This window comes from Capsicum annuum, chromosome 4, assembly GCF_002878395.1.
Source record: "Capsicum annuum cultivar UCD-10X-F1 chromosome 4, UCD10Xv1.1, whole genome shotgun sequence".
In the NCBI taxonomy this organism is placed as follows: domain Eukaryota; kingdom Viridiplantae; phylum Streptophyta; class Magnoliopsida; order Solanales; family Solanaceae; genus Capsicum; species Capsicum annuum.
Window position 1 is genome coordinate 155,961,848 of NC_061114.1, and position 15,013 is coordinate 155,976,860.

At 32.5% G+C, this 15,013-nt stretch overlaps 1 long non-coding RNA gene across 1 annotated transcript; it reads left to right on the forward strand.

Moving 5' to 3' along the window:
• The first annotated feature begins 2,167 nt into the window (after nt 1-2,167).
• LOC107867906 lies at nt 2,168-4,718 on the forward strand. Its single transcript, XR_001673428.2, has 2 exons — nt 2,168-2,968; nt 3,825-4,718. It is a non-coding gene; the product is annotated as an uncharacterized LOC107867906 (long non-coding RNA).
• Nucleotides 4,719-15,013: the final 10,295 nt, after the last annotated feature.

Consider the following 15,013-nt stretch of genomic DNA (forward strand, 5'->3'; position numbering starts at 1 on the left):
GTTTGTCCCTAAAATAGGATACTTTGGGTTCATCCACCCTGAAATAGGATATCTTGGATCGTCCATCCCAAAACAGAACAGAGTGGGTTAGTCTGCCCTCCAATAAGACTGTTTATAAATATTTGCCTTCAGTTAGATATTTATGCTTACTTGCCTTTAATTGAACATATCGCAATGCATTAACTATTATTTTTTAGTGATGCACTCTATCTTTTAAATTTTCTAAAAAATTATTAGAGAAAAATTGAATCAAGCTCTCTGCACTACATTAATATTTGTAAGTTTGCAATACATAGTTGGGTTTGTCCTTCCTAAAATAGGACACACTGGGTTCGTCTATCCTAAAATAGGACACTATACATTGTCCACCCTAAAATAGGACACGTTGTGTTCGTCCATCCTAAAATAGGATATTTTGAATTCGTCCATTCTAAAATAGGACATATTGGGATAGTCTGCCCTCTAATAAGAAATTTTATGTGTGCTCGCTTTCAATTAAAAATTTATACTTATTTGCATCTAATTGAACATCTTGTAGTGCCTAAATTATTTATTTATTTTCTAGCTAAGCAACACAAGCTATCTTTTAATTATTTTGAAAATAAAGCAAACTTATTCATTTGTTTGTTATTAAGCATTGATTGCTAATATTTTTACTTAGATTGATGAATTTTGCAACCATTTAATTTGAAGTTGTTACTTCTAAAAATACCGAACGTTCGATCAATCGTATCTAAAGAACCGATGGATGCATTTGTCTTATGGTCTTTCTGTAAAAAATTTCTTTATATTTTTTTTCTTCTCTTCATACTTTACTTTGTTTGCTAAATTTTCTATCAAGACTTGGAAGGAAGAAAAACTTATATGCAGAAAGATGAGACACAGCACAATGTGGAACTTTATCTTAGCAGTGAACTGGGGCAATTTGTTGGAGAGTCAAGCTCACCAACAATGGTCAAGGATCTACTCTCGAACCTTACTCAACCCATGTCTCACATTTGGGACGTGTAGGAATTTTTCCATCAGCCTTTTTATTTTTCAATTAATAAAATCTTAAATTTTGCGTGTTTTCCATCTTTAGCCCATCTTCTTTGTTTTCTTTATCAATCTTGACACCCAATCTCATCATAACTCGATACTGGGACAATTTTTAGAAAGTATCGCTCCTTAGCTATGCATTTACTTTATTTCATCTAATACCTCTATTTTGTAAATTCATAGTTTCAGTTTCACTCTAATCCCTTCACTCTTTATTCTCTTAAAAATTTTATTTTTACTTCACTCAATTTTTTAATTGTTTTGCTTGTTTAAGCCTAATATTTTGCCTAGCCTTCACCGTCATTTTTAAATCATGCATCGATTCAGGAAGAATTTTGTGAGTGTATTTGTTTAAAATTAACTACCTTCTCCTTTGATCATAGTTCTTGAACTATATTTGGCCCGATTCTCGAGAAAATCGAGATATGCAGGTAACTTAAAAACCAAAGTTCGGCCATAAGCATTTTAAGAATTTCTCTTTGTCCCCATAACTTCCTAAACTCCATCGTTGGACTGGAAAAAATTGCTATTTCGTCAACCTCTTTGTGTGAAAACTCTTTCATCGTCTCCGTCCAAAGAGGGACGGTTGTTGACACCCAATTTTGACTTATCTTTCTTTAAATTACACTCGTTTGAGCATCTAAATTATTAATAAACTAAATACATTATTTTACCACTATTTCTCATTATTATTTTGATTTATTATTATTATTATTATACTTTAAATTATCATTGAGTTCCCTTTAAACTTTCGCAAAAAAATAAAAATGGAATCGAACGAATATTTTCTTTAGTTATACTTTATAAATGCTATTGTATAATTTTGAATTTTATCATATAATTTTATTTCAATATTAATAATTATATTTCAACATCAAATGATTTTTATTTATTCGAATATGTTTTATTATATGTGTCTTTTTCTTTGATATTGATTTAGAAGCCCCAAACAATATAAAGAAAGAAGAAACTTAAAATTAACTCATTTTATAATATTCATGCAACTCCGACCTAAAATTAAGCCTGACCTACAAAGCCCTTTTTTTCTCTTATTTTCCACCTCAACGCCACATGGATGCCATGTTGCCACGTAAGGTGCCAAATGGTCTTGGCATACACCAAACACATGCCTTTCACACTTTTTCTTACATCTTGCACACTCTTGCCTCTACCTCCACCATATGTCTCTCTCCTATTGGTTGGTCAACATCTAACTCATGGCCCTAAAATCCTATTTACCATGAATTGCGTATTATACCCTCAATTTATTCATCAGAAATGACCTAAGCTCCCTCAAACCCTATATCAGACTAAGACTTTGCCTTTCACTGACTAAAGTATCGCTTCTTCTCCTCTTTTCTCTGTCCCTCAATGTCTTTTCACTCTTTTCAAGTAAATTTTTAGTGGTCTTTCACCATGACCAGAGATTAGGTACCCTATTTTCATGTTATGGTCCTTTCAATCACGTGAATCCCTCAAGCTCTATCCCAAATGTTCAAATTTGAATGAGTTTTTGAGCATGAATTCAAAAATAAAAGGTGAAATCTCACACAAAATAAGAGTTTTTGAATCCCTAGTTGTTTTTCTATAAATACTAACATTTAAACTCATTTTGGGGGAGGTTTTTCAGCCGCTCCTCCCTCAAACTTTCTGAAATATACCTTGTTTCTTACTTGGCTATTAAAATACAAGTTTTTGTTTTTCGCCACTCTTGTACTCTGACCATGTTTTCTACTCGCTAAGGAATTCATCCAAAAGCTACTGCTTATTTACTCTTATTTCTCCTTGTCTTTGAGAAAAAAAAGAAAATTTCTTCTTGTTTGCTCCTGGTACCAGCCAAGTTTTAGAATCTTAGCATATTCAAGCTTGGGTGCGTTGAAGTTGGGTGTAGATCCTTGATCGACGACTCAGCTTCACTGCTCCATAAAAGGTAACATTCTTCAATCATTTTTTAAGGCTGCTCTATTTGCTTGAATGTTACAACAGCTTAGCTATTTTGTGTTTCCTAACTAGATATATGATGTTCAAACTTTGTTACCCTTTTCAGATTCTTTTTATGATGTAGTTATCATACATATCAAGTGATCTATTTGAAGGTTTATATAATATTCGAAGTACGATTAAATCTTTTTTTCTCATGTTTCCTTAGAACAAGAAAAGAATTTTTTTTAAAAAATATTGTTCCTCCTAATAATTTATAGAAAAGTAATTTATTTTACAACACGTGAGCCATTGTTTTGGTGTCAATGAATAACTTCTACACTAGTGTTTACCTATGTGTTTTAAGAAACCACATTCTTTCTGTCTTATTTAAGTTCATATTGTTCAAAAGCAAACCATATAAGCTACCTTTAATTCTCTTTTTATTTGGCTAATACGTAATATATTTAGTTTTTTGAGTACACATACTTTAGTCGGGATTCCATTAACTATCAAGATTGCCAATTCTTTCTTTTTTTCCTTTCTTTTAAATTTTTCTCAATCGAGGCTAACATACTCATTTTTCACGTTGATTTTGTTAGCATAAGCTGTACATGAGTCACCATTTTAAACAAATATGGAATCATGCGTCGCGTCTAAAATACATGTGTTATGATTATGCTATTTTGAGTTGGTTCAAAAGTTATCTCTTATTCACATTTGCACATCTAGTCTTTGGAAAAAAGATCTGTTTCGCTACTTTACTTGGTTTTATTCTAGTTTATTCAATATTTTCTTAAGTTGAATTGTCTTATTAATTTCATTACTCTCTTTACTTGCATGAACTCTCCTGGACCAAATTGGAGCCTTTATAAAAGACTCTCACCGCGCAAGTAGGTTCATTTCGGGACTTATTGCTGGAATCTTGAAGTTTTGATGAATGACAATATGAATGAAATAAGTTGATATGATTTAATTCAATGCAACTGGAAACTTCAACTTACTGATCACATGGGGAATAGAACAAGTTGAATTTAATTCAAACACTTGATGATAAGGGAAAGTAAGTTGAGTTGAAAAAAGATTCCTACATAAAAAAAGAGTTTCACTTCTGAGTATATCTTGAAGAGTCTTATGTGTGGGAGGAGAAAGATTTTGATAAATTAATATATGCTGATTTAAAGAATTGGAATTTGACTACAACACCAAGGAGACAAGAGTTAGAATTGAAGAAGGAGTCCCACTTGAAATAAAACTCTATGCAATGAGAGTTTTGATTAGAGGAGGAGTTTGAAATAAAGAAAGACTCTTTGGAGAGTTGTGCTTAAATAGAAGATGCAGCAGTCAGAATAATTTACGCACTTAAAAAGAAGAAAAGCATAATCGACAGATTGACTTTACGAAGTGCTACTCAATCACTGAAGAAACACGTTGACGAACCTGATCCTCAGTACAGAATCCAGCTATGAGTTTTAGCGTTGATTTTTAGAGTTGTTCATTGTGTTTGAACTATTGATAAAATATTAGTTTTAGTGTATTATAAACTGAACTAGGAGCTAGTCTTCGAGTTGGGGAAACTCAGAGACTTTGGAAACGCATACCTTGGGAGGTGTGTGTGTGGTTAGGAATTAGATTTTATAATTTCTAGTTGTTGAGTTATAGGGATTAGAGTTTATAACTCCTATTTGTTGGTTACAAGAGTTTTGTAATCAATCATTGTTGAGGCTCAGAGTTATTTACTGAATTTGGGGTTAAATCCAGTGGAGGTGCAGGTCGTCGTTTTTTACACCTTTTGAGCCAGGTTTTTTCCATGTAAAAATCCACTGTGTTCTTTACTTTTTATTTTACTTCTTCTGTGGAACACGTCGGCAACCCGTTGCATCAATCGGCAATAGTTAGGTGAAAATAAGATAATCAGTAGGACACGAATTCTTAACAAGTGGTATCAAAGCGAGGTTGTCTTAAAAATGGATAGCACCTAAGACAAAGATCAATATGATGAATTTTGCACCACCTACTAGTTACAGTGAAGGTTAATCCACTATTAGACCTCCAATCTTTGATGGTTCTCACTTTATTTGGTGGAAAGCTAGGATTTAAACATTTATTCAAGAAGAAGACTACGAGTTATGGGATAGGATCACTGATGGTCCTATTATTCCAATAAAGTTAGAAGATGGGAAACAGGTCAAGAAAGTAAGAAGTGAATTCACTCTTGATGACTTATTGTCATTAAAGAAAAATGCTAAGGCCAAAAACATTTTGGTTTGTTTATTAGGACCTGCTGAATACAACAGGGTATCAACATGCACCATTACTAAGCAAATTTGGGATGCTCTAGTAAATGCTCATGAAGGCACATCTCAAGTAAGAAAATTCAGAATTTCTCTTCTCTTTACTAAGTATGAGACATTTAAGATAAATGAGAATAAAACCTTGCATTGACAAGGATTACTGTCTTAACAAATGAGCTGACCTCCTTAGCAAAAGTTATATCTGAAGAAGAAAAAGTCGAGAAGGTACTGAGGGTATTACCAAAATCAAAGTGGAATGTTAAGGTGATTGCAATCAGGGAAGCAAATAAGGATCTTCCAGGCATAACCCTGGATGAATTAGTGGGGAATTTAAGAACTTATGAAATGGAAATTGATGGAACTAAAATGGTAGCAGATTGGCGATTTGACTTAGATGGTGATAAAGTTGATAAAGCGGCACTCATGGCTTTTGGAGATTCAGACTTGGAGGAAGAAGATGATGCTTCTGAGGTAAGTATACTTAAACTTAAAGAAAAGTTGCATTTGTTTTCTAAAACAAAACTTATTTCCTTAATGAGTGCACTAATTGATGACTTCCAAGAATCAACTTCTGATAGGGATGAGCTATTCAACAGTCTTGCAAGAATCAAATTTAATTTTATTGATTTAGAAGCTTGCAAGAACATTGTTGAATAGGAAAACTGCTCTCTCAAGAAACAGGTTGAGCAACTTGATTCTTCAAATAATGATCTTAAGTCTAAAGTTCTAAAATTGACACTCTCTGAAAAAGGAAAAAACACCAAGAGTAAAAACCAAGAAAAAGTTGAACTTGAATTGGTCAAGTACAAAGATGAGTGCAATAATGCAACAGAAATGGTGAATAAACTGAGTCAAGAAGTCTCTAAACTAAAACTTGACCTTAAAACAGCAAACAGGTGGAAAAATTCCTCAAGAATTGTTCATAAGTTAAGTGAAAGATATCACAGTGAAAAAGCTGGGTTGGGTTTTCACAAAAGTCTTGATGTATATCAAGACTTGTGCAATATCTATGGAAACCTTGGATATCCAACCACTAAATGTCCAGTTGTTGCCAAAAGTAGATCCCACAGTCTAAATCTGGCAAATAAACTATCTCAGACCAAGAAAAGGATAACTAAAACTGGTCAGATAAATAGGTCACGTAACCTGTTGCCTGCATGGGATAGAAGAAATTTGATTCATCCATTTACTCATAAGAAAAGACCCAAGGTTGTCTGGGTGCCTAAAGTTAACCCCTAATTTGTTTTGCAAGTGAGAGTGAAAGGAGGCAAGAAAAATTTGTGCATAAATAAAGCTTGCTCAAGGCATAAGACTAGAAGAAAATAAAGTTTATTTCACTCACCACATTTAAAGGGAGAATGGATTATTTGAAAGATGGTCATATTTATAGTGCTAGTGTAAGGGAGAAGCAAGGGAGATTTTTTTAAAAAAAAATGAGAAAAGAGGATGACTGTGAAACTGATGAGCATGCACAGGAACATGTTGTACCACCTGGTTTAACTATTGTATAGACTGAGGGCATATTGACAGGGAAAACAAGAAATAAAGAAATGGATACATCAATAAAACCAACACAAGTTGCTGGTAATTTTGTTAGTAGTTCATAAAAATTGGTGTTGTTAAAAGAATCTTGAGATATCTCATGGTAATCAATGACTTGAGACTATGATATCCAAAGGAAAGTAATTTCACTCTTGGGGGCTATAAAAATGTTGACTATGTGGGTTACTTAATTGACTGAAGAAGCACCAAAGACACTAAGTAGAGAGCATTTTCAAAGGAATAGGTTAGACTTGGGGATGATTAAAATTGCATGAACTCCCCTTAATGATTGACTAGAATAATCATTTTTCTTTTTAATCTTATTAGCTAAAAAGCTATTCTATTCAGTCTTGCACATTTAGTTGTGTGTCCAAATTCCAGATTTTTGACTTTTCTAACCTAATTTTATATTAGATTATGCAGAAAAATAGGTACAAGCAAGTAATTATGACCACAAAGTTCTTCTTATCAGGTATGTTAGACACTGACATAAGCATAGACTGTCTAAGTTGAAATAGTTGAGCACACTTGTTCAATTCCAGATACTTCATCCTCTCATTGTCTAATAAAGCTAATGAATTGGTGACCAAACTTTCTTTGATTCTCTCCAAATGGTTGTGCACAAGTGTGTTAATCCTATACCAGAAATTCCTTCTTTTTTCTCAACCAAACTATCAGTTGTGTACCATGGATTTTCCAAGCTTTATCATCAATCACATGCAACATATGTTTTTGAAGAATGAAAAGGGATATGCTTTCCCTTTTAGTTCCTAATTGGTATTTTTTTTGGGCTTCTCAGTCCTAAATCAGGTTTGGCTTATATAAAAAAAAATAGATATTCTTGAACAGATGAATCATGTTGCTCTACCTGTTTCAATAAGGAGGGCTAAGACTCATTTGAGAAAAAAAAATTCTGAACTAGAAACTGCATAAGACAGTCATGAAGTGGAATAAGAGGGTTTTAAGGCTAGGATCATGACTTTGAAGCTTGACCTTGATTGATAGAGGGATGAAAATGTTGAAGTCATTTATCAATCGATACAGTTGATATCACCTGTTACACCTTCCTCATCAGCTTCTCACTATTTGTATCCTTAGCCATTTCCTACTTTTATATCGTATTTTTTTAATTCTCAATTGTTTTGCTTTGTTCAGTACTAGCTTAGGTTTAATGTAGAACATGCTCTGTCAGTTAAATGGAATGGTTATCTTTTCTAAATTGACTCATATTTTTTCTCTCTTTAATACATTACTAGGTTGGCTAAAGTCTTTGTTTAATTATTTGGTGATTGCCCCAGTGGCCATGAATAACATATAATAAATCACTTTGTCTAGCATATTATTGCATTGAAATAGTTTTTCGATGATGCCAAAAGGGGGAAGATAAGAGGGTTGTGTAATGTTTATAACCTATTGACTAACTTATTTCATTCTAGTGTTTTATATTTTAGTGCCTACAGGTGAAGATCTTTGGATGCACAAAGACAAGAGGTTTGTCATCATAAAAAAGGGGGAATTTGTTGGAACCTTGAAGTTTTGATGAATGACAATATGAATAAAACAAGTTGATATGATTTAATTCAATGCAACTAGAAACTTCAACTTACTGATCACATGGGGAATAGAACAAGTTAAATTTAATTCAAACACTTGATGATAAGGGAAAGCAAGTTGACTTTGTAAAAGGAGTCCTACGTAAAGAAGGAGTTTCACTTCTAAGTATATCTTGAAGAGTCCTATGTGTGTGAAGAGAAAGATTCTGATAAATTAATATGTGCTGATTTAAAGAATTGGAATTTGACTACAACACCCAGGAGATAAGAGTTGGAATTGAAGAAAGAGTCTCACTTAATGTTAAACTCTATGCAATGAGAGTTTTGATTAGAGGAGGAGTTTGAAATAAAGAATGACTCTTTGGAGAACTGTGCTTAAATAGAAGATGCAGCAGTCAGAATAATTTATGCACTTAAAAAGTAGAAAAGCATAGTCGATAGATTGACTTTACGAAGTGCTACTCAAGCACTGAAGAAACACATTGAAGAACCTGGTCCTCAGTACAGAATCCAGCTAAGAGTTTTAACATTGATTTTTAGAGTTGTTCATTGTGTTTGAACTATTGATGTAATATTAGTTTTAGTGTTTTATAAACTAAACTAGGAGCTAGTCTTCAAGTTGGGGAAACTTAGAGACTTTGGAAACGCATACCTTGGGAGGTGTGTGTGTAGTTAGGAATTAGAGTTTATAATTCTTAGTTGTTGAGTTATAGGGATTAGAGTTTATAATTCCTATTTGTTGGTTACAAGAGTTTTGTAATCAGTCGTTGTTAAGGCTCAGAGTTATTTATTGAAATTGGAGTTAAATCCTGTAGAGGTGCAGGTTGTGGTTTTTTACACCTTTTGAGCCGGGTTTTTTTCACGTAAAAATCCACTTTGTTCTTTACTTTCTGTTTTACTGCTTCTGTGGAACACGTCAGGCAACCCGTTCCATCAATAGGCAATAGTTAGGAGAAAATAAGATAATCAGTAGGACACTAATTCTTAACACTTATCACCGCCAGTAGATTTAAAAACATGCTTTCTCTCTTTCACTTTGTGTCACTCGCTCCTCAAAATCCATCCAAATCGAAATGGCGAAGACGACAAGAAGATATGAAAAATACTCTTCTGTGTCTATTTTAAATGTTATTACATTATGCTTGTTTTTGCACTTGTATTACATAATAACTATGTGTTTTTTGCTTTTATTTTTAAGACTTTTACTTTAGTCAATCATAAATTAATTGTTTCGGGTCTTTTGAAATTTGTCAAACATTTTCTTACAAAAAATATAAAAATTTGCTTAAACATATTTTTAGGCATATTAATTTTGTTAAAAATAGACTTAATCACTAGGTTTAGATTTAATTTATTTCATAAAACAATTTAAAATTTGGTTGGTTAAAACACATATTTTAGAATAAAGGCAGAGTTTGCTAGAATTCTTTAATACTTTTTTAATACGAAATAGTAGCTTATCCTTAGAATCAAGTTAATTCTTCACTAGTAATATGGAATTAATCAAAAATAAATAAATTTTGGCGGTAGGTGGGCTTATCATCGTTAGACTCGGAAATCAACTTTAATTATTTTGGATATGGTAAATCAACTCTCTTTTCTCACCAATTTCAAATAAAGGATAGTACTTTTTCAAATTTATGGCCTTTTCTTAAGATTCAAATGAGAAAAATATTTCTTAAAACATAAGCCTTTTCTTAATAAAAATAAATAAATTCTCAAGTCATTATTGATTCAAAAATATTTATTTTTCATAGTTATTTCCTAATGATTCGTTTAGTATAGGTAATTAATCATATTATTTACTCTTATATTTATAAAATTTTACTAAAAAGGAAAAACAAAAGAGTCATTTTTTAGAATGAAAAAATGGGAAGTTCTTCACATAATTAACTCTTTTAATTATCAATCAAAAGCTTTTGTAAAGGAATGATTTTAAATAAACTTCTTTTGACAACAATAAGGTTGTATTATTTTTTAGGAGTCATCTTTGATAATTTTTCGAAAAGTATTAAAAATAGTCTAAAGTGTTTTTTTAAATAACTAGCATGTTTTATTTTAATAAGATATATAAAATATATTTTAGTACCTTATTTATATCTTTTCTTAATTGAACATTTGATTTCTTATTTAAGCTGAGTTTGGCCGATTAAGCATAGTTGGCGGATCTTTTAGGGTGCCTAATCCCTTCCCTTTAGGATAATTAGAACCCTTACCTAGAATCACTTAGTTAAGTAGACCTTAAGATGAAGTGTTTATTTTCTTTTAATCACTTAGTTTATAATAGGTATCCTAATTCACCATAGAAGTAATTAGGTGGCGACTTCCTTAAATTCATTTAGAAGTTTTTCAATATGTTGTACCTCGATTTGACCCGTGTTAAAATGGGGTATAACAGCTTGTACGGATGCTTAGCATACTTGGATTCCACACACGTTTGACATTTTGATTTGTTGCACTCTAAGTTTGACAAAATTTTCAAGTTAATTAGTTTTTGTAAACTTTTATAATTGACATGTCCTAATCGTTTATCCCACAATTCATTAGACGCAAGCAAGTAAGAAGAACCAGAGCTTTTATTGATTTCAACTATCATTATATTCATTTTAAATAGGTCCTCAGTGAGGTAGCCTTTTCCTAAATACACTCCCCCTTTACTAAGTATAATCTTCTCTGAAACAAATACAAATTTGAATCTATTTTTGTTAAGAGGTGATATAGAAATCAAGTTCTTTTTCAACTCATGTACATAGAGGACGTTGTTGAGAGTCAACACTTTGCCTGAAGTTATTTTCAAGTAGATTTTTTCCTGTCCCTTCAACTTTTGCAATTGTGGAGTTTGCCATATAGATCTTCTCTTCTCCTTGAGCTAGAGAAAATGCAACAAACAACTCTTTATTGGCACAAACATGGTGGGTGGTACTAGAATCCATCCACAAATCTCTCAGATTTCCTAAAAAGTTACATTCAGAAAGCATGGAATAGAGATCATCCATTTCATTCTTACATTCATCCATATTGGCGTGATCCTTCTTTTTTCTTTTCTTTGGTGCACGACAATCTATTGACTTATGGCCAACCTTGCCACAATTAAAGCACTTTCCCTTGAATTTCTGCTTAGGTGGATTGCTTTGTTGTCCAGCTTTCTTTCATTTATTCAAGTTGTTGGGGTCTTCTTTTCCAATGTTAGCTCTACTCATTGTAGAATTTCTTTTTGACTTCCTCTCTGCGATTTTTTTGTTTTTCTTAATACTTAACCTTACAATGAGGTCTTCGACTATCATTTACTTCCTTTAGTATTTTAAGTAATTTTTGCAGTCCTTTCACAAAGGTGGCAACTTCTCTATTATTGCAGAAACTTGAAAGGCCTCATTCACAATCAAACCTACAATAAAGTTCATGTGAACATTGAGAACATATTTAACATGTTCAAATAAGGTATTCACAATATTCGTACCTTCAATAAGGAGATTGTGGATGATAACTTGCAATTCCTGTACTTGATATATAACAGTCTTATTGTCAATCATCTTGTATTCAAGGAACTTTGCAACAAAGAACTTTTTAATTGTAATGCCCTGAAACCTAGTTTCGAGATGTCACGTGGTGCTCAAAACTGCGAGTAGCCTTAAGCTAACCCTGTCTGCCTTCTACTAAGTCTGAATCTCATAACGAGGAAAATATAGACATAAAAATCATATTAAATATGGAAATTTGTCTGAAATAACTGAGAATAATCTAAATATAATCTCTAAAACCAAATATTGTAAGTCTAAATCAAATCTAGTAGTCTGACAAGCCTCTACTACTAATAACTAGAGAGTCACTGGACAAATCCCCAGTTGACTCAGACTATCTGAAAATACTGAATCATCTAATATGTTAGGCTAAAAATAAAATGAATGACTAAGTCCCCAGACTATAAGGACTTACCAATTGTCGGGATGCAGATGGAGATGCTCGAAATTACTCTCACTGCTGAAACTGAAAACCTAAACCTATATTATGAGACAATGTAGCACATAGATGTATATTTAGATTAGTACTTTGAGGATGTACTAAGTAATGGGGGTGAAATTCATAAGTAAAACATGATCTCAACATTTATATCAATTTGCGAAAGAATGCATGCTAAATGTAAATGACTCATATAAGCTGGAATATCTGAAAGCAGAAAATCATAATCAAAGTAAGAAATCATACTCTATAAATCTAGTGAGTCATAACATTTAGTTCTAAAAGTTGTACTAGTAATTTATCTATAAATTATGCTGCCTAAGTATATAAAGGACTCACTTTTATATTTAAAATCTGAAAGCTAAAATTTGTATCTAATATCTTTTTGTAAAGCATAATCTGAATAAAGTTGTGAGCCTTTACACTTAGTTTTATGAAAGCTTTTCTGTTATTCTTTTTTATAGTCTTTTTATTTTAGGAAAAACTATTCTACAAGGGAGGTTCTTCTAACCGACATAAATCATGTAAGCTAACATAGAGTCCAACGTCTTATTCTCTTAAGGGGAAACCTCACGATAGGGAGAGGTGTCATACTCTTGCCAAGGAGTATAACCTAATCTAAGTGATCACATCTGTTACTGTCATCCATATAGAAATAGAAATAATCTGATAATTTGTACGTACATTGGCTACGTAGTTCTGTGGAAGATAGGTCACGCTAATCCCACACTTCCCACTCGATGCTAAATACTACTCCCTTTAATCTGTATGCTCATTCTATAGGAAATCCACTTTAAAAATCAGCATAATGGTTTATTTTGAAACCAATTATGCATTTATCTGATTAAATCTGTAAGTAAAGCTAATATGCTTTTTGTAGTCTGTAATAAATCTGTAAAGTGGATTCCAAATCTCATCTGAGAATTAAAAGATCAAAGGTTTACTGAAAATCTAAAACAAACTGATCATCTGATGCTCAAAGCATAATCTTTTGTGAAATAATAATATTCAATCTTGGGATGATAACCTATGCATCAATCTCATGTCAAAACATTATAATAATAATACTTCATAATGAAAACAATGATAATTTATCTCAAAATCTGGAAATTACTGCAATAGGCACGAAAAATATAAAAATAGTCATGCAATTCAACTTCTAAAACACTTGAAATCTCATAATCATACAATTAGCAATAATGGGTATGAACCCTAATTTAAACTCATGTATAATTATTCAAACTCATATAAATTTGAAATAAAAAAACTTGGTTTTGGACACAAGGATGAAATAGGATCCTTGTTCATAAACCCCACATACCTTAATTGATGAAATCTTTAAGAAAGCATGAACTTGAATCTCTATTTGAGCTTTTGAGGATGAACTCTTGATTATCTTGATTTGAGAATCCTCAATTTTGAGTTTTCTTGGAGAAACAATGGAGGAATTTGATTTTTTGGAGAGTAAGCTTTGAGCTCTAGGGTTTTTCTTTGAGAGAGAATGGATGAAAATTAAGTATAAAGTGCTTAGAATGAGCTAAATCTTGTGTTTTACAGGAATTGGGGGATTGAGAATTGACTAAAGTGCCCTTTTTAAATTTTTGTCGAAACTGAAAACAACAAAATTTTCCCAATTTTACATGCCACCGCAATGCGCCACTATCGCGGTGGCTCACTAGAAAAGGAAGAGTAGGAACTGGAAGTTCAACACAGCGCGCGGAGCCATCGTGGTGCACTACTAAAATGCCAGTTGGGCTATCACCGCGATGCGCCACCATCTCAGTGAGCCACTGAAAATTGACAATTGGGAAATTGGACTTCACCACGATGCTGGCTTATCGCGGAGGTCTACTGGATTTTGACAATTTCCATTTTGACTTCTACCGCGATGCAGTACTCTTCCAGTCGGGATACTGCTTTACTAAAACTGCTATAACTTCTCAACCGAGTATCGGATTTGGGAGAAATTAGTATTGATGGAAAGCTAATTCAATTTTCTAAACAATAGAGAGTTTAAATCTGGAAAATTCTATATGTAACAAAAGTTATCCATTTCTGAAGCTAGTCTTGACATTCTAGAAGCGACATTAAGCTAGGAAAAGTACAAGTATTACATTTGTTCCAACATCCTTATCATATACTTTCGTTCTAGCGTATTCCACAACTTTTTTGATGTCTTCATTTCACTGTACACATTATACAAATTGTCTTGGGGGATACTTAGGATATAATTTTTACATAAGAAATTAAAATATTTCCATTCCTCCATTACAACAAATCACTCCTTGTCCGATGTACCTTTAGGCACTTCTGGAGCATCTTCAGATATGAACCTTTAAAGACACAAAGTTTTCAAATAGAAGAATATCTTTTGTTGCCAACGTTTAAAATCTATACCCAAAAATCTTTTGGGTTTTTTCGTTGGTGCCATAGTGGGTGGCGTAGTTATGAGACTTGTTGTAGCAATATTCATTGCTGCTACACTTGTCCCACCATCTGTTACATGACTATCAGTAGTCATTTTTCTTATCACAAAAAGCCAGACAACTTCAGTTTACCAGAATACTAATTATAAGGTTGTAGCAACTTTAAACATCACTTGTTTCTAGTTTAACAATGAAATTTTTATGTCTTTTAATTATTAATCGGATGACCTTTAACTTTTAATGAAGTTTTACCATCTTCAAATCACTTGTTAAGTTCAAACAG